This window comes from Marmota monax, unplaced genomic scaffold (genome assembly GCF_021218885.2).
Source record: "Marmota monax isolate L192 unplaced genomic scaffold, Marmota_monax_Labrador192_F-V1.1 WCK01_AAM20220418_F8-fsc00733, whole genome shotgun sequence".
Taxonomy (NCBI): Eukaryota; Metazoa; Chordata; class Mammalia; order Rodentia; family Sciuridae; genus Marmota; species Marmota monax.
Window position 1 is genome coordinate 4,177 of NW_026692054.1, and position 19,779 is coordinate 23,955.

At 41.0% G+C, this 19,779-nt stretch overlaps 2 pseudogenes; both read right to left on the reverse strand.

The window, feature by feature from the left end:
* Positions 1 to 12,341: 12,341 nt before the first annotated feature.
* LOC124099371 (tumor necrosis factor receptor superfamily member 21-like) lies at positions 12,342 to 14,405 on the reverse strand (annotated as a pseudogene).
* A 781-nt stretch (positions 14,406 to 15,186) lies between these two features.
* LOC124099366 (protein FAM50A-like) lies at positions 15,187 to 16,236 on the reverse strand (annotated as a pseudogene).
* Between the last annotated feature and the right edge of the window lie 3,543 nt (positions 16,237 to 19,779).

Sequence of the window (19,779 nt, forward strand, 5' to 3'; positions counted from 1 at the left end):
AACAGGCTTGCCTGGCATGCGCAGGGCGCTGGGTTCGATCCTCAGCACCACATAAAATAAAATAAAGATGTTGTGTCCACCTAAAACTAAAAAAATGAATATTAAAAAATTCTCTCTCTCTCTCTCTCTCTCTCTCTCTCTCTCTCTCTCTCTCTCTCTTTTTCTCGCTCGCTCAAAATAAATAAATAAATAAATAAATAATAAATTGTAGGTCCTGTGAGGTCCTTTTTCTTTGACTATTAGGTTATTTGTGTTCTTCTTATTGATTTATAGAATTTCTTGTATGTTTTGAGCATCATCTTTTGTTGGTTGTAAGGTTTGTATTTTCATTCTATCTGGGGGTTTCCTCACAATTTTTATGATATGTTTTGATGCACAGATGTTTTAAACTTTACCAAGTTTATATTTTTTGATTTGTTTTTTTTATGTGTGAATTTGGAACTCCTTTTCTATACTGAGATTTTAAAGGTTTAATTTAAATCTAGGAGATTAAAATTCTCCTAGAATTTAAAGGTTAACCTTTTTAAATTTAGGTCTTCACCTGAAATGTATTTTTATTTCTAGACCTTAATGCTCATTAACTTCCTCATCAATTCATCAAAGATGCTTAAAAAATACTGATGCATTTTTTTGCCTAATTCAGAAGACACAATTCAGTCCTAGATTTTCATTTTATTCAAATTTTCAGTAGCATTTGGCATTTTCGGCACCTCTCTCATCCTAAAATCCATTGTTCAAATCCTTTCATTAATGATAGACTTCCTTATTTTCTCCCACTTCTTTCAAGGCTCTTTCTCCTTTAATAGAAGTACCAATTGCCATGATTTAGAAAGTACTTTTCTATGTGGTAGGCTGTATGTTTGTACTTTTTTTTTTCAATGCAATCCTCACAACAGACTGATCCATCAGAAATGGTGTGGATGAGGAAACTAAGACTCAGAGGATTTATATAACCCAGTATTCAAGTCCATGCAGATTGAATTTGATTTTGAATTTTTAAATGCTTCACAGTGCTAGTGCTGTTGCTCTCATCTAATATCTACATTTTGGAGTTGTCATAACTTGGTCTAGGATCCTAGTCTCTTTTACAGCTTTAAAAACTATTTATATACCAAAATGACTTACACATTTATGTTTTCATCTCAGACCTATTTCTTTTTAAGTATTTTTTTTAGTTGCTGATGGATCATTACTTTTTTATTTATATGTGGTGCTAACAATTGAACCCAGTGCCTCACACATGGTAGGGAAGCACTCTGCCAGTAAGCCCTGACCCCAGCCCCCCAGCCCTTTATTTCTTGAGGTGTGCATGTAATTTTGCCACTTATATGACTCACAGGTGCCTCAAACTTAGCATGATCTTATTATCCCCAATCTCAGAGATTGGCAATTCCATCTATAAGGTGTCTCATGCCAGAAACCTGACAATTATTTTTGGTACCATTTTCTCCCTTCATCCAATCCCTCACAAAAATTTTTAATTCTACTTTTAAAATATGTCATGATCTGTCTGCTTCTCTCCCTCTCTTTTCCACTTCTATCTGCCACTATCATAGTTCAAGGTGACCACTCTTAGACTCTCCTAATTGATCTCACTTCTCTGGCCCTTGCATTTTTTTTTCTATTCTTCATTCAGCAGTTAGAGGGATATTTTATACTGTGAATTAAATCATGCAGCTTAAATCTCTCTCTCTTTTTGAGGATCTGGTGATTGAAACCAGGGACTGGCACATGCTAGGAAAGCAAACTACCAATGAGCTGTCTCCTCTAATTTTATTTTTTTTTTAGTTTTTATTTTATAGACTGGGTCTTGCTAAGTTGCCAAGGTGGCCTTGAACTTGAGATCCTTCTGCCTTATCCTTTTGAGTAACTGGGATTAAAAGTATGTGCCACCACATTTAGCTTTCAGCTCAAACCTCTCCAATGGTTCCTGGAAAGCATGTCATATTGTCTATTGTTCACTACTATTCTCCTTTCCTGCAGGATAACTTGAAGGTAGGAGGGCCTGTCACTTGCTTTAGCTAATTCAATGTGCACAGAAATTTTACATGCCACTATAGACAGAAGCTTTAAGAACTGAGCTTGCTTCTGCATTTTCTTGTTCCTTTTACTGTGGCTAGTAACCATGTTCCACATAGTGGATACATTGGTCCCAGAATAAGGACAGTGACATCCCAAGTGCAGATCCCACTGCTAAACTATGAAGGACACATATATGAGTAAGATATTCATCTTTGTAAGCCACTGACATTCTAGGGTTGTTATTACAGCAAAACCTAGTTTACCTGGATAATACAGCTCCATGTTGCTCTTGGGATCTTTAACATGGCCTATGGTGCTCTGCATGGTCTGGCCCCTGCTTCCACTTCTAATCTCAGCTTTTGCCACTCCTCCTGCTATTCATTATTCTCCAGTCATGTAAGATTTCCTTTAGTTCCTTACCTTCCCAATTTCTTTTTCTTCTCAGGAATGTTAAAAGTGCAAGGAATACTATTTTCCCCACTTTTCACTAGCTAATTCTTTATCTTTATTACATATCAGCTATTTCAGAATGTTTTTCCATCACTCCCCAATATATATTAGGTTTTCAGTTATGTTCTTATAGAATATTTGCAAACAGAGATGAGTGTGTAGAAGGGAATTTGCACTCATTTCAGTTTATAATTATTCTAAGGGGTATGCTTTTTCTCTGACTCTATTGTTAGCTGTGAGTGACAGATTCCCCAATAAAAAAGTGACTTAAATAATAGATAGAGGTTGAATTTATCTCCTATCTGAAAAATTCCAATGGAAGCAGATTTCATAATTTGTTCACTGACTCAGTGATGTTATCAAGTACTATGGCTTCTTCTTCCTCTTTTTGAATGGTGCTGGGGATTGAACCCAGGGCCTTATTCAGGCTAGGCAAGTGCTTACCTGGTGCACTACATCCCCAGCCCTTTTTTATTTTTTGAGATGGTGTCTCATTAAGAGGCATAGGCTGCCTTGATTTGGGATCCTCCTGCCTCAGCCTCCTGAGTAGCTGGTGTTACAGGTGTGTGCCACTGTACCCAACTTGCAAACTGGGGTTCTTTTTACATGTCTGCTCTGCTATTCTAAAAGGTTGGCTACCACTTTTATTCTTCTTGACCCAAAATCACTAAAGATCAAAAGGAAATATTCAGCAAAATCAGTTCACAGGGACAACATTTAAACCATGGGCCCAGAATAATTCTCAGAGGACAAAGGCTCGTGAATTTCAGCAGAAACTTAAATTTCCATGTGTACAGAAAATGTACTTGTTTTGTCTAAACTAGGCTTTCTCCTAAGTCCCAGCTTTTGGATAATGGCAAAAAGAAAAAAAGAGAAAAGAAAATTAACTAAATAATTTGAAAGCTTAGTCAAGCAACTGAATTAGCCTACTTTGAGAAGTATTTACTTCCTTTCTCTTAGAAAACAATTGCTTACTAAAGCTCTTCCCAAGAGAGCATCCAGAACTGATGTGACTTCTGTTGCTTTGGGGCAAATAACCTATGCACATCCTTCTGGCATTCTGGTTGGTTTAGCTGGTTCCTGGTGTTTGCTTCTAGTCTCCATTGTGTGTGGGTCTGTGGCTGAGTTGTTCTTTGCTTCAGTGATTGTGTTGGCTCCCTGTGGCTGCTGTGATTACAGATTCCTAAATTTCTCCCTGTGTTAGCTTTTCATTGTTGTAATCAAAATATCTGACATAAACAAAAAAGGGAGAAAAGATTTATTTTAGCTCATGGTTTCGAAGATTCAGTTGATGGTTTGTGGGCCCCATTGCTTTGGGCTTGGGATGAGGTAGAAGAACATCACTGCACAATATAAACCCTTCCAGGGCATGACCCCAGTGACCTATTTCCTCCAACTGGGTCCCGCCTCTTAATAATTCATTCATATTATCAATCCATCAAATGGATTAATTCACTGATGAGGTTACAACCCACATGATCCAATCATTTCCTAAGACATTTTCATGTAGCTCCCTGACCAGATGAATACTCCCATTACCCAGGAGGAACAGGCTCCAAATTTCCTTGTTCAGCTACTCTGAATGTGTGTGTGTGTGTGTGTGTGTAATACATTTATAATATATTTCAATTGTCAATTCATGTTACATATCAGAAAGTTAATTTTTCCCTGAGATAGATGTACACCCAGGTGCTCTCTCTCTCTCTGTCTCACACACACACACGCACACACACACACACAAACACATTAGGATTTTGTTTTAGATACATACACATGCATATATGTATATTTATATATATGTAATACACACACACATCCAAGGAGAACAACATTAGGACTTGTTTGATATTATATGTGCATACATATTTCTCCCTTGGCCCAGGAGGACCACATGGAAGCTTATCTATAGCAACCTTGATTTTGAGCACAACTGAATAAAACAACCACCTCATAAACACAACCACTCAGCCAGTTTAAAGGCCGAATCAAAATTGTCTGGGACTCCCCAGCCAAACATAACTAGGGGGAGCAAGGTGGTCCTCAGCTGAGACCTGAGCGGCCTCGGGATGGGCAGAGCCCGGGCCTCCTGACCCCCGCATTCTGTTGGCGGTTGCAGCGCTGCGGAGGCCCGCTGGTGCCCACTACCCAGCTACACGCCTGCTCCTTCCTTTTCAGGCTCTTTGGTGGCTGTCACCCTGCCGCGCTGGGTATGGGGCTTTCTGCTGCCCACGGTGGCCGGGCATGACTACGTGGAAACCTACCTCATTTTTGAAGAGCTCTTCCGGAAGCTGGACCGTCATGGGTACGGGATGGTGGACATCGAGGAACTGCCGAGAGGCCTGGAAGCCAGGGGCGTCCCTCTGATGCAGGACAGCAAGGTGGGCCGCGGTGGCGTCTGGACGGCAGGGGGCTGGGGTAGGCAGCTCGAGGCCCCTCGGTCCTTCCCAGCTCTCCTCAGGGGCTCAGACGTTCTTTCCCAGTGAGCGGCTTCCTGCAAACGACGGGCTCTGGGAACACTTGGTGCAAGTTCATGTTCTATTAGTGAGCTGCTTCGTGAAATGGACAGGGAACCTTACTGTTCTGCCTGAGGGCCCGAGCCACCCAAATACATAGAAGGCAACACGAACCAACTGAGCCAGTCGAGGGTCCCTCCTGGTGGCTGATGATGCTTCATCCAAGAGCTCTCCTCAAGGGCACCCCGGCTTGGAAACTGGGGCCTGCCCGCCTCAGAGGAGTTGCTCCCAAGGCTCCATTCCTGGGCAAGTGCTCCTCAGGGAGCAGGAGGATGTCTTGGGGCTTTCCCATGTGCAGTTGCCTTTTGGCTGAAGCGGGGAGGGGGTAGTAATTACAACCACAGATTTTCAGCTCAACCATATACTAAAGACATATCTATACTATAATACTGTACACTATGGTATAGAATTGTCTTAAACAAATGACAGTATAATTACTATTGTACTTTCAGAGGCTCTTCATTTCCATAGCTCTGTATTTAACCAGTTGACCCAATAAAGTAAAAAAAAAAAAAAAAAGACTTTGTTTTACTTTAAGCTTCTCTAAGAGACTACATGAACCAATGGGCAGTGTGGGAGAGGTTGTAGAGGTGCATATATGTTTAAAAAAGGACTGTGACCCCAGGTTTTGTAGAAATCTTTTTCAAGATAAGAAACGGAATTAAATTCAGAAAGAGAAAGGAAATAATGTTTAATAAATTTTTCTCTGGAAGACTCGAATTAAATGATGGATGTGAAGGCAAGGGTCCAGAAAAAAACACTTAGCATAGTAACAGTCAATGTTAACTGTATCATTCTTAGGATTGACAAAGTGCATGCCAGAGAAATGAGATACTATGTGGTAAGAATAATGCTATATCATGTTTTAGTAATGGAAATTGATGGTTTTTTCCCTGAGGCCTATCCAATCATAGGTGGCAGTCTTAATAATAGTCAGTATGCATTGGTTACACTGGATTCTGTATGGCCACGTTTTCTTTCTACTTTTTCAGCATTCACCTTTAAACATTAAACAAATCAAAACAAACAAATAACAATAGCAACACCCTTCCCAGTGGTTACATCATTCTTCCCATCTGAATTTAGCCCTAGAATCTTACAATATCATCTGTCTTTTCAGTAAGAGCTGGATCCTCTCCTCTTCTTCATCAGACTATCTAGATTTAGCACTGTCTTCTGTACCTCCACCTCAGGGATGACTTGGTGCATCAGGGACATTTGGCATTGTTTTTGGACATTTTTGAAGATCCTGACTGTGTGTGTGCATGCACATGTGTGTGCAAAGGGACAGGAATACTGCTAAACATGTCATAGTGCACAGGACAACAAAGAATTACTTGATCCCAAATGTCAATAGTATTGGGGTTAAGATACCATGACTTATTCCACCTGCAAACCCTGAGATTCCTTGCTCCTTCCTGCCAATAGATGAACATGCCACTTAGTTCACTGGTTACATGGAGGTGGTCAGCTCGAACCTTTTCAAACTTTTGGTACTCTCATAGTTTCCTCGGTTGTAAAATGGGGACAATAATGGTGCTTACCTCTTAGGATTATTTTGATGGTTAATGATCAAACTTATGGAAAATGCTTAAAATTGCCTGCTGAGACTTAAGCAGTTAATTAGCCTCTATATTATATATGTCAAGTATTAGCTTATCTTTATTTATGCCCGTGCTTACTTTCTTTCCTTTAGTCTCAGGTAGTGAAGTGTTTCTTCTCCTTTTCAAAGTTGGTTCTTCTTGGCCTCATGTCCTTTTATCTCCTTTAAAAGAGGAAAGGTACAACTTTCTTTTCTTTGTCAATGCTTTTGGTGTTTTTTTGTTTTTTTTTTTTAACAGTGCTGAGTATTACACCCCGAGGCTCTCTATCTCTGAGCTACATTCTCAGTACTTTTCATTTCTTTCTTTCTTTCTTTCTTTTTTTTTTTTTTTTTTTTGAGACAGGGCCTTGCTAAGTTGCCCAGGCTGGCTTCAAATTTCTTTTTTCCTGTATCAGTCTCCTGATTTGCTGAGATTATAGGAATGCTCCATGGTCCCTGGCCAACTTTCTTTTCTTTATCCTATATTTTCAAGTTCTTCCTGTCTCATAACAATTATCCTCCCTTAACCATGGCTCTCCCATCTTTCCCTTTTCCTACTCTGTTCCACTTTCAGTCAAGGTCTTTGACAGAGCAAGGTCTATACTTTCTGTCTCATTTCCCTTACTCCATTTGTCTGAAAGATCACTTTTCAAGTCCAAACTATCATTTTAGCATGAGTGACTCACAAATTGACAGCTATGCTCATCTTCTGGGTCTCTATACTTCCTTCTGTGATTGGAGTATGGATGAAGTGTTCCACCACTCAGTTATTCTAGACCCTTCCTTCTTCCTCACCCCAACATCCAGTTAATGACAGGGTCCTGCATGATTCATAGTGTATTTCACAACCATGCTCCTCCCTCTTCATCTCATTGCTCCTAGTAGTGCTGGCCTCCACCATCTCTCTCACTTAAGTTGCTGAAACCATCTTATAACCAATCTTTCTGCCCTTACTTTTTGCCTTTAGTTCTTCTGTGCTGCAACTATATGACACTTTGGAAAAGTATTTCTGAAAAGTACTTCTGGTTATTTCATGGCCCTGCTTGAAATTATTTAGGGGTTTGACATCATCAGTGACAAAAGTACAAGCCTTTTAATTTTGTATACAGAACTCTTCCTGACTTCTTGGTGGGTGTTGGGTTTGGTGGACAAGTTTTTACCTTGCAGAACTTTGGAGGCCTAGACTCATTTTTCCTCCTGTGCATTTGCCATCTTGTGCATTCCTCTGGTGAAAAAAAAATGAGCATAAGGTCATCTATGTAGGAGGATTTCATTGACCAGGCCCAAAAGTAATACACGTTACTTTTATTCATACTTCACTGAAGAGATTTTTTCCTACATCCATACTTAACTGCAAGAGAGACTGAGACATGGAATCCCTAGGAAAGCACAAATGGGTGCCCAAGGGAGGTGAGGGGGAATGTCAATAGACAGCTAGTATCTGCCTTTCACATCTATGATACCCCATACCTTTGTTTTCTCACTTTTTGTTATTGTTTTTCAACATTTAACTTGAGTCACCTCTCCTGTGAAGATTTCCTCCATTCATATCCCTCCTTCATAGATTCCACTCACAACTTTGTTCTGCACTACTTTCATGGTGGTTTTGAAACATCATTTCACTTGTTTGCTTATATATTTGTGTATGTGTCTGTCTTCCTTAATAGCTAGAAGCTTCTTAAAGGCAGGGACTATGACATATTCTATTTTCCTAGCAATTAGAGAAGTGATTTACTCATTTACTGAGTGACAGTTTTAGTCAGCTTTTTAATTTTTTTTTAAAAAAAAATTATAGCTGTGACCAAAATACCTGATGAGTATGACATAGAAAAATCAAAGTTTATTTGGGGATCATGGTTTCAGTTCATTGGTAGCCACTCCATAGTTCTGGGCCCAGGTGAGGCAGAACAGTATGATGTAGGAAAGCAGCTCAGGATATGACAATCAGGAAGGGGAGGAAGAGGGGCAGAGGAGGGAGAGAGATGCACTTACTGGGCATAAAACATGAACCTCAAAGGTGCACTCTCAGTCACCTGCTCCTTTCAACCACAACCTACCTTCCTACAGTTATCACCCAATTAATCCATATCAGTGGATTAAGCCACTGATTAGGTTCCGCTTCTCAATCATTTCATCTATGAAAAGTCGTGCATTGTCCCACACATGAATTTTTGGGGGGACATCTCATAACTAAACCATAAGAGTGAATAAATACATGAGACTTGGGTGGAAGAGCAGTCAAGTCAATTTCGTTTTTGTTTTTTTGTTTTTTTTCTTTTTGTTTGATTTTGCAGTACTGGGGATTGAACCCAGGGCCTCATGCATGCTAGGTAAACAGGCCACCACTGGGCTACATGTACTGCACCCCCACCCCAATTTCTAATTTTTTTTAAAGTTTTGGTAGTCAAAAGATTCTGGTGTGTGTGTGTGTGTGTGTGTGTGTGTGTGTGTGTGTGTGTTTTACTCTAAAATGAAAGTACCAGTGATTATGGCAGAATATCTAATTTACCTGGTGTAAATGTACAAGTGTTTAAACACTGTAACTTGTAATCTACTTTGCCCAAATCTTTCTCTAATATCATTTTTTTTCTTTCTTAAAGGTAATTTTAAAATCTATTGATAGTTACACACATAGTCTGCTGAGCTTTTGTGCATTTATGGAATACCTTAGAGATACTGAGAGAAAAATAAAATTGGCTTTTTACAGTTTGGACACAAATAATGATGGTTTGTTTTTGTTTTGTTTTGTTTTGAACAGTTAGCAAACATGTTTTAGTAAAGGTTTATTATTAGATATTGGCTTCCTGGAAAGCTTCTACAAATCTCATTCTGTCCTTTGTTCTGCTGTTAGTTCTTGTAAGGAGTACTTTTAAGTATGGTAGTTTTTATTTAATACTATCTCTCAAAAACATGAAACACCAGGAAAAGCCTCTACTCTTTCAACAATATGTTCTTAACTAAGGATCTGAGGGACGTTCATACTATTTGGTAATTTTTTATATGATTGAAGTTCCATATGGCAGTGATACTTAAACTCTATTTCCAAAGATAAGTGTTCTCTAGACAGAGGAAATAGCTCACTGGGAGGTTTTGGTCCTGAAGAACTGGGGGAAGAGCAGGAAGCCAGAAGCCCAGAGCAAGGGGAAGCAAAGTAGAAGATGAGGCCTGCAAAGCAACACAGGCAAGGCCTGGGAAGGTACCTGGACTTGATCCTAAAGGATAATGAGGAGGGAAGCTATGAAGAGTTGTCAATAGAGGAAATAATACCAGTAGATTTATGTGGAGCATGGATTTATATCTGAGTAATAATGGAACAGTTGTGCTGGAAATAATGATTTGTGAGATATTTGAAAGATATTTAGGCATGGAATATATTCATGACTGAATGTGGAGGAGGAGGGAAAGAGGCAAGAGTGATTGATTTGAGCAACATTGGAGGGTATGGTATTTATTGATACAAGAAATATCATTAGGAGGGGCTGAAGATATAACTCAGTTGGTAGAGTGCTTGCCTCACAGGCACAAGGCTCCGGGTTCAATCCCCAGCAAGCCCCACAACAAACAAACAAACAAATAAATAGATAGATAGATAAATAAACAAATAAATAAATAAATAATCAGGTATCTCTAGTTTTGTCTTTGTCTTGGCCAATAGAAGAAATAGCTGAAATATTGCATTGATGTTTCATGGAAAATTGCATTGATGTTTCATGGAAAATTGCAATAATGCATTGAATGCAATTTATCTTTGATTTTTTTTCACAGTTTCCAGTTGATCCTTATTTTCTTTATTTCTTTAAAGGAGTGATTGATACTGCAGAAGTTATTGATGCTTTTATGTTAATAGGTGTAACTATTTCTGAAAAAGGTGCAATGAAAATTATTGAAGGGTCAGTATACACACACACACACACACACACACACATTTACATTCTATTGCATTAGTTATTGTCCATTATGCCACATGGTTTAATTAGCATGTCCTTATAATACAGGTCTTCTATAGTTTGGATTTTGAATGTCCCCCTAAAGCTCACATGTTGAAGGTTTGCTTAATCCTTACCCCTAGCACTACTGGAAGGGGTGGAACCTTTAGAAGGTGAGATCTAGTGGAAGGAGGTTAGGTCACTGGGGGCATGACTTTGAAGAAGATATTGGGACCCTGGTCATTTCCTGTCCCTGCTTCCTTACTACCATGTGGTGAGCAGCTTTGTTCCATCAAGTACTCCAGACCATGATGTACTGCTTTGCTGCAAACCTAAGAGCTAATAACCAAAAGGTAATCTTGGAATGAAACCTCCAAAGCTGTGAGCCAAAAATAAATGTATCCTTCTTATATATAAAGAAGGATACATCCTCAACCCTTTTTATTTTTTATTTTGAGACAGGGCCTCCCTAAATTGCTGAAGGTGGCTTTGAACTTGCAATGCTCCTATATCAGCCTCCTGAGTTGCTGGGATTATAGGTGTGCAACTCTGGGCTCAGCAAATCCTTTCTTCTTTTCTTCTTCCTCCTCCTCCTCCTCCTCCTCCTCCTCCTCCTCCTCCTTCTTCTTCTTCTTCTTTTTATTCTTCTTCTTTTAAACAAACATCTAATGTTTATTATTAAATTAGTATATTTGAAGGCATTTTCCTGATATCGGTCCCTCACCACTACCCACAAACCCCCAACACACAAAGGGAGTTCACACCACCTTTGCATTAGAATCTTGCAACTAAGCATTAGATGGTAGGTTTATAAATGGGAGCATAGTTGCAAATATATCAGACAAGAGTTCTTACAGCTGCAGCCTTATTTTTAATTAAAGTGTTTGAATGATGAAGGAAATCCAGCAAGGTCAAGGCCTAGAGGGCAGACTGGACCTATTGGCTATGTTGTATTGAAACAAACATCTTTTAAACCAAAACTAGGCAAATGCTCTATAGAAAAAGGTGCCACTGGCACTCAATTTTGACTTTCAGAAGTGCAGCAATGTGTTCCAGAACAGCTCAATCCCTAAAAGATGAAGTTCAAATTCTTTGGTGGGCCAGGTGTTAAGCCACTGAAACGGCAAGTCTGGATGGCTTGAGAATTTCATTTCTCTAGCCCAGAGCATATTAATGTTAAGAATGGCATAAGTAATCAAGCATTCTGCACAGTGTCCTGGTGAAAACCATACAATCGGCAATAGTGTGCTCAAGTTTCAGCCATGAATATGAACTACACAACAAGACATATTAAAAAGATAATTCAAAGACTAATTGAATTAAAGTAACTCAACAGGGTCTTAAATTTCCTTAATGCTTAAGAACATGTGTAAAGGACAAAACAAAAATAAAAATGGTAGTAATATTTAAAAAAAAATAGGTGTGGGAAAAACAGTAGGTGTTGAAAGACCTAAAGATTGCTTATAGAATTCAAGAGATGCCATTTACACTTTTTAAAAGTTAAGAGTCTCATAATCAAGTGTGCAGGAAAAGTCACACTGAGATTTATGGTAAGTTAAGTGAATTAAAGTGCACATAACAAATACATAAGGTGGCAAAAACGGAGGTAATACAGAACTTAAAAACTTTAGTGGTGGATATTTTGCAACAGTTATACCTTGAAAAGACTTATAATCTAACTTCCCAGAAGGGTAAAGAAAAAGAAAGAACTTAAACACTGACCATATACTCTGTTAAACACACACACACACACACACACACACACCAAAAAACAAAAGTCAGGAACAAAACAAAATCATCCTGCCACTAATCTCCAGCATTATCTTCAGAATGCAGTCTCTCTACCTTCTACAAAAGAACAGGAAAATGGCTATAAACAGAGTCCAGCAGGTTCTGGCTGGCTTCTTGGATCTTGACTCCAATAATCTCAAATAGCCTATCTAGTTTGTCCTCAGTTTGGGAAATCTCTTCAATCCCCCGCAGCTCCTCAGAGTTCAGAATGTGCAGCATGTCATCAAAGATAGGCCACAAAATAGAGGGGTCCGGGAGTACCTGCTGCAGCACTGTGTCCTTCTTTTCTTTAGTAATAAAGGAGCCGGTCCTGCTCAATGCCAAGGATCCGCTGGATGTGGAGTCACAGGGGAAAAGGGGCTCACACTCATCCATGAAGAAGCCCTTGTTCTTGTCCACCGGGGAGGGCTCCACAGTCAGGAGAGTGGAATTCTCAAGTTTCACGTTAGGATTGGGGATGGGGCTTGTTGGGAGGGCCAGTTTGTCAGTTTCCAGCTGGGTGGTGTCTTCCATCAGCCCGAGATCTTTTCCAGGACATCATTGCACCGGTGCTGACGCAGGGCGCTAATTAACTGCACAAGGCTGGCCTCAGGGCCCCGGATGGTCCAGTGCGCAGAGCCACGTACGCCCGTTTGTGATCCACTGTATACTCTTTGGAGAAAGCAGCCACCTCCCTCTCGCTGGCATTGCAAGGAAACTGATAGATATCCTTCCACTGGCTTCTCAATTGGGCTGCTACAAGCTTCAGGATGCCACTACCATGGCCACTGCAGTAGTAGATCCACTTCTCTGGGTTCTGAGTTTGAGTCATGGATTTCTTCAGCGCTGCTTTTTCCACAATGGCGCTGGGATCCTGCCGGGGTCCCTTTTTCAGAGTCCTGGAGCTTTTCTGGATATTGCACACTACGATCACCACAAGCACCAGCAGCAGGAAAAGCACAACCATCCAGGGCAAGTGTTCATTGATGTCAAAATGCTTAGCAGGTTCTGTCTAGGATGGCCCCTCTTGGGGCCCTTGATGGGCGTGCTGGACTTCTCGCCCCCCAGTGGCCTCCATAGATGGCAGCAGCTTCAGGATGTGTTGGTGGTGGGGGCCTTGCTGGTGGCTGACTATCTGAAGCTTGGGAGGGTTTTGTACATGCCTTCCTCCCCACTGGCTGAGCTTGTGTTGTCAGGGACTGTCCCTTCTTGGATGCTACTCAGTACCTTTGGTCTAACAGAGGCAGAAGAGTTGGATTCTGTTGAGGTCATGCTTTTGGAAACAGAAGTGGAGGAAGGGACTTCATGGGATTCCATGTACTCAAGGCATGAAAAGATGGCTTGCCAGGGGAAGGCGGGGGCGTGCTGGAGGCCAGGTGCGAGACACAGACGTTGTCTGTTTCCTTGGTCGCAGGCTTCATCACCATCAGGTTTTGACTCAATCTGTGTATGCCTTGCATTTCATCACACTAGAAGCACATCAGAGAAGGTACCCCGAGCGCACTGCTTATACCGGACATTCTCGTTCTCTGTCCCTTTCTTGTGCACACCCCAGCCCACAGGACACACTGTATGGGGGGGCACAGGTACCATTAGACTTGAACGTGCCAGGTGGGCAAGTGTATTCTGGGCCAGTCAAGGCAGCACAAGGTAATTGCTCGACCATTGGCCGTGGGCATGGCTGACTACAGTCATAGCATCTCTCTATGCCATTTTCATGCCTGGTAAAGGTCCCTGAAGGACAACTGCTGCAAACTCGCAGGCTTGTGTTGGGTACAATGCTCAGAGACATAGGTTCCTACTGGACACTTGTCACAGCTTAGCACCTGGCCAGTGGCATGGTCAACATGGGGGTATGTGCCAGTGAGATTTGGGGCCTTCGGTTCTGGCTGAGCCATGGTGGTGGTGCTAAGGAATCTAAGCAGGAGAAAGGAGCCAGTGGATCATCCTGGCTCCAATTCTGCAGGCGATGCAGTTGCAATAGGCGAGGGTGGTGCTGCTGCTCGCAGAGGTCCCCAAGGCTGGCTGGGGGATACTCACAGGGATGCCCGGGGCGTGGTTTGTGGCTCCATGGTAGCTGCAATCGGTGGATGCTATTGCCCAGCGCCATATCCACCGCCGCCTCCCGGGTCGGGAGCCCATCTACCTCCAACACCTCTTGTGCACTGCGGCAGCCAGGCAGAGGAGGAAGGTGGCAAGGGAGGCACTCAGCACCTGCCAAGTGGCGCTGCCACCCGGGCTGGGAGAAACAGCCTGGGCTGCAGCCTGGGCCTCCAGGCGCTCTCCTCAGACAGCGGCTGAGGAGAACCAGGGAGGAGGGCTGGCCCAGAGAGAGAGAAGGGACAACTTCCCATAGCAAAGCCTCCAGCCACTGCGAAACACCCTCCTCCACTGCCCAGACCCGCAGGCGAGGGACTGTCCTTTCTTCTTTAAGTTAATTATTTCTGGTATTTTGTCACTTTGACAGGAAGCTAATTAATGCAATATCTTTATAATCACTTTAGAATTAAGGTTCTGTCTTACTTTCTTAATCTTCAATAGCATCAATACTATTCTTGGTTGTTTGCTCTTATTATCTTATATACTTTCATAAATTCTATATAAATTTTAGAACCAGCCTGTTTAGTTACATACACATAAGCATACACACACATATACTCCCTTTTTGGATTTTGATTACAATTTGTTAAATGTGTAGATTGATTTGCTGGTGAATTGGCAAATTTATAATATTAAATTTTCTCTCATGAACATTACATCTTCATTTATTTAGATCTTTTTTTTTAACATGTGCACTATTTATTGTAAAAGAAAAAAGCAATGACAATGCCAGGGGATGAGTGGCTACCATCCTCCTAGCACACAACAGCACAGTCGCAGGTGTGTCAGACGCTTGAGTTCTGGAGACATGGGGGTGCACCAGGGACAGCCGAGGCCAAACCACTTTCTAGATGTTCACCGGATCTTATACTTGTCCCACTTCTTTTCAGGGTCATAGGGCTCCCAGCGGCTGGCAGGGAAGATGTGCTTGTTCTTCTCATACCATCTCCTCAGCACCACCTTTCCTGCATGAGACTCATACTTCTCCACAGTGGCATCGCTGAGTAGCTGCCATCATCATGAACATCAAAGTTAAAGAGTGGCCAACTCTTCCCACGTGCCTTGGTAATGATGAAGTCACAGAAACTGTGATGATGGGGAATGATTAAGTCCTCCTTGATGTACATGAGCTGCCCCACCCCTGCTGACCTGAGCTCACTGAAGTCTTCACGCAGGATCTCAAGTGCCTTCTGGAGGAACTGCTGCATGGTATTGCCCTTTTTCATTTTGACTGTCTGCTGGTGTCCAGAGCCAGCCCAGTAACTGAAGGTGATTTCAATCTCTTCAATCTTACTCTTCTCCTGCTCGGCTTCCCACTCCTGCCGCAGCTCTTCCCAGAGAAGATTTTCCTCCTCCCCCCTGTCTTGGTCAGGCAAGAAGCTGGTGTCCACATCTGGGTTCTTCCACATTTTCCTTCTCTTTGTGGTGATCTCTTTCCTTTACAGCTCCTCCTCATGCATGGACACCTCCTCCTCCTCTTCGCCTCCCTCCTCTTCTTCCTCCAAGGTGAAGGGCAGGCTACAGAGCTTCCTCTTGGCCTCCTTCTTGCACTCTTTTCTCGCAGCTTCTCCAGCTTTAGCTGCAGCTCCTTTGACTGCTCCTTCTTGGCCAGCTGCTTCTCCTGCTCATTCACCAGTGCTTCCTGTTTCACTTTCATGTCATTCAGGGTCAAAAGACCCATGGTGCTGAACTTGAGCTCTGCCTCCACAGCATCATAGTGTGCAGAGAACTTCTTGTCAATGTTGGATTTCATTATGTTCTTCTCTGCAACCCACTGCTTCCTCTGCTCCATCTGCTCCTGCTCCTCTTCCCATTTCCTCATCAGATTTTTGGCACATCCTGCCTCGCTTGGGGTGCCCTTGTACTGAGCCATGGTGGTGTCGGCAACAACTGTGACAGCAGCCCTGCTAAATCCTAGATTTTTTTTTTTAACAGAAGGGATCAATACTGAAAAATGTCCATTGGGAGATTTCTCAGTGAAAGCAGTTTCAGCAGTGTGACAAAGGACTACATCAGACTGCAGAGGGCTATTGAAAGAAAGGGAGGTGAGGAGGTGAGGTGTGTTTTTGTGGTTTATTGATTTAGGAATATGAGATAAAGAAAGAGAACAATTGAGCAAGTCTAAATGTTATTTATTTTTTTGAGGATAGGTGAGCTTTGAGGAAGAATATCTGTCAGAGAAGGACATGTTGCATGTGATGTAGAGAGAGAGGAGGTGGCTTATAGCCAACTGGGAGGGGTTAGAACCAACAGCTCAAGATGTGTGTGTGTGTGTGTGTGTGTGTGTGTGTGTGTTGAGGTGGAAACTAGAGTTTACACATGGTAAATAGAGAAGACCTTGAAGGTGACATTTGAGTAGATCTGAAGGAGGTGACATGGAAGACTTGATGAATCCTGTGGGGGAGCTATCCAGACAAAGGAAATAGGAAGAGGTAGGGGCTGAAGGGGGTTTGGAATAGAGTGAATGAGAAAGAGGATGATAGGAGTGTGTGATTGAAGAAGTAACAGGCCAGATCACATGAGGTCTTGCAGGAAATTTTGAGGACTTGGACTTCTACTGATATATTATTGGATGGTTTTAAACAAGTGTGTGACATGATCTAACTTAAGTTGTAACATCCTCACTCTGGCTGGTGTATTAAGAGTAGCTAGGGTAAGGATGAAATCAAGGAGAGCAATTAGGACAGTTTTACATAACAGACAAAATTTGAGGGTGGCTTGTACTAGGATGGAAGAAGTAAGGACTGTTTGGATTATTGATATATTTTGAAATGGTGACAGGATTTACTTCTGGGTCATGTGTGTGATACAAAAGAGGGTAGTCAGGAATTTTGATATGAGCACTTAGAAGACTGGGGTTGCCATGTAGTGGGATGGACAAGATTGTGAGAGAAGCAGGGTTAGGATAGAGTGAATATCAGAATCTAGTTTTGTTTTTGTTAAGTTTCAGATGCTAATCTGACATCTAAGTAAAAATGTCAAGTAGGCAACTTGAACTAGTAATCTGGAGTTCAAAGGAACACCCTAGCTAGAGATTTGTGAGTTGTTACTTTCAGAAAGTCTTTAAAGCCATGAGACTGGAGAGATGACCAGGGAGAGAATACAATATACTGAGTCCTAATATTTTCCAATGTTAAGAGGCAGGGGAGATGGGCAGAATCAGTCAAAGTGACCCGGAAGGAGCAACTAGAGATAAAAGGGGAAACCAGTAGAATACTGTGTTCTGGAAGCCAAATACTGATGACAGTTTTGGAGGAGATAGTTTTCTCTGTCAAATGACTCTGATAAGCTAAGACAAGGACAGGGGATAGACCACTGGATTTAGCCCTGTGGAAGCCATTCGTGGAGTAATGGTGGTGAGAACTTAGTGGGTTCAAAAATGGCAAGGAGAGATTAGAGACAAGGGAGGTAACTGTTGATGAAGTGTTGCTGCAAGGACAGAGACAGAAACAGAGTGATAGTGGGGAAGGTGGGGACAAGAGTCTTTTTGTTTTTATTTATTTATGATGAAACTGCTTGAGCACTCATGTTTTTGGAAGAATTGGGATGACTTGGCCTGAGAATGAGTATTAGGCTTGAAGAGATGCTTGAGGATTAGCAATAATCCCTGAAAAAAATGAGGATTTAAATGTTGGCTGAGACAAAAATTTAAAACCAAAATTAGTAAAGCAATGTATCTCACTTTCTTTCTTCAAATTCTTAATTTCATTTAGTTATTTGAGAAATTCTTTGATGGGAATTTTTTTTTTTGTACTGAGGTACTGAGGATTGAACTCAGGGGTGCTTAACCATTGAACTATATTTCCAGCCATTTTTTATGTTTTATTTAGCGACAGGGTCTCTCTGAGGCTGGCTTTGAACTAGTGATCCTCCTGCCTCAGTATTCCAATCCACTGGGATTATAGGCTTCTGCCACTGTGCCTCACTCTAATGGCAATTTTTTAAATTCTTGAAATGGGCTTGAACAGTATCATCTCAATGGGAATTATAATTCCATGGCTATTTAGATTTCTTTTGATATTTTGGATATTAGATATTTAGATCCATAAAAATGGAAATTGTCTTTTAAGATCTGCAACAACAAAGGGTATTTGTCAGCATGACTCCATTGCTAGAGAGATTAGCAATGAAAAGAAGTTACAAAATGAGGTTTTAAGCAGAAAGAAGGAGAAATGTTGAAGAAGAAGCACTGGCAGATTGGGATGTAATAATACAGACTTACATTTCTGCAGTTCTTTATATTTTATGGTGACAATGTATATATCATCTCATTTAATACTTTGAATAGTTCCTTATTGTAGGAATTACCCCCATATAAATTGGAGTTCAGGGCTGTTAGGTGACCTCCCATATCACAAAAGTAACAATGGACACAGCTCTACTATAATCCAGATGTTCTGACTTGATGTCATTGTTGATGTTTTTGAAATTTATGAATCACAATTTCTATTTGAGCATATTCTTTTTTTAAAAAAATGTACAGTGTGGATCTTGATGGGTCAATGACAGTGGATTGGGATGAATGGAAGAAGAATTCCCTATTGAAATCTCTCAGAAATGTTGAGGAAATTGTTCATTACTGAAATCATTTTACTGTAAGTAGTCTCTTTTTACTATTTGTTTATTTTATGTCATGGGTCATGGGCATAAAAATGTAACACAGTCTGTAAAATTATATGTCAATGTGATCTGTGCCTTAGGTCATTGTGGGGATTAAAGAAGTTAAAAAATGAAAAGCATTTAGAATAACAATTTTTTTTTGTTATTAAAAAAATTTGTTATTAAAAAAATTGTCATGTTAAGCACCATACATTTTTAGCTGTGATGATTAACAGTAGAAAATAAAGGACTTTAACTGAAACTGATATTTCAAAGCTGTGATGTCTGTTGTTTCTTTGTGAAATCTATGTTTCTTTCTTCAATACTTGAACTTTCTCTTAACATTCTGTGTTATGGCTGGGTGCTGTGGTGTACCTGTAATTGAGAGACTGAGGCAGGGGAAGCACAAGTTCTAGAACAGCCTGGGATTACAGGTGTGTGCCACTGCACCTGGCTTTTCATTTATCTTAACAATCATACAAAGAAGGAATTAGTATTGTTTCTACTTCACATTTAAGGAAACTGAGGCCCAGAGAAATTGTTCAGTTAGGATTAGGGAAGTCTGGATTTGATTCCATCTAATTCCTGGGCCCAGGTTCTTAATCAAAATCTATGTGAACAATCTTCTTGCCCCTCAAAAATTCCAAGTTATGACACATGTATAGCAGAACTTATTTTCTGCTTTGGGTACTACGTGGAAATGATCAGACTTCACCACTTCTACCACAGGTCAAGATTTAAAAGAAAACTCTTTTAAATATGTATTATATATTTCATATTTATTTTGTTAAACTATAGTCTGACTGAAGATAACATA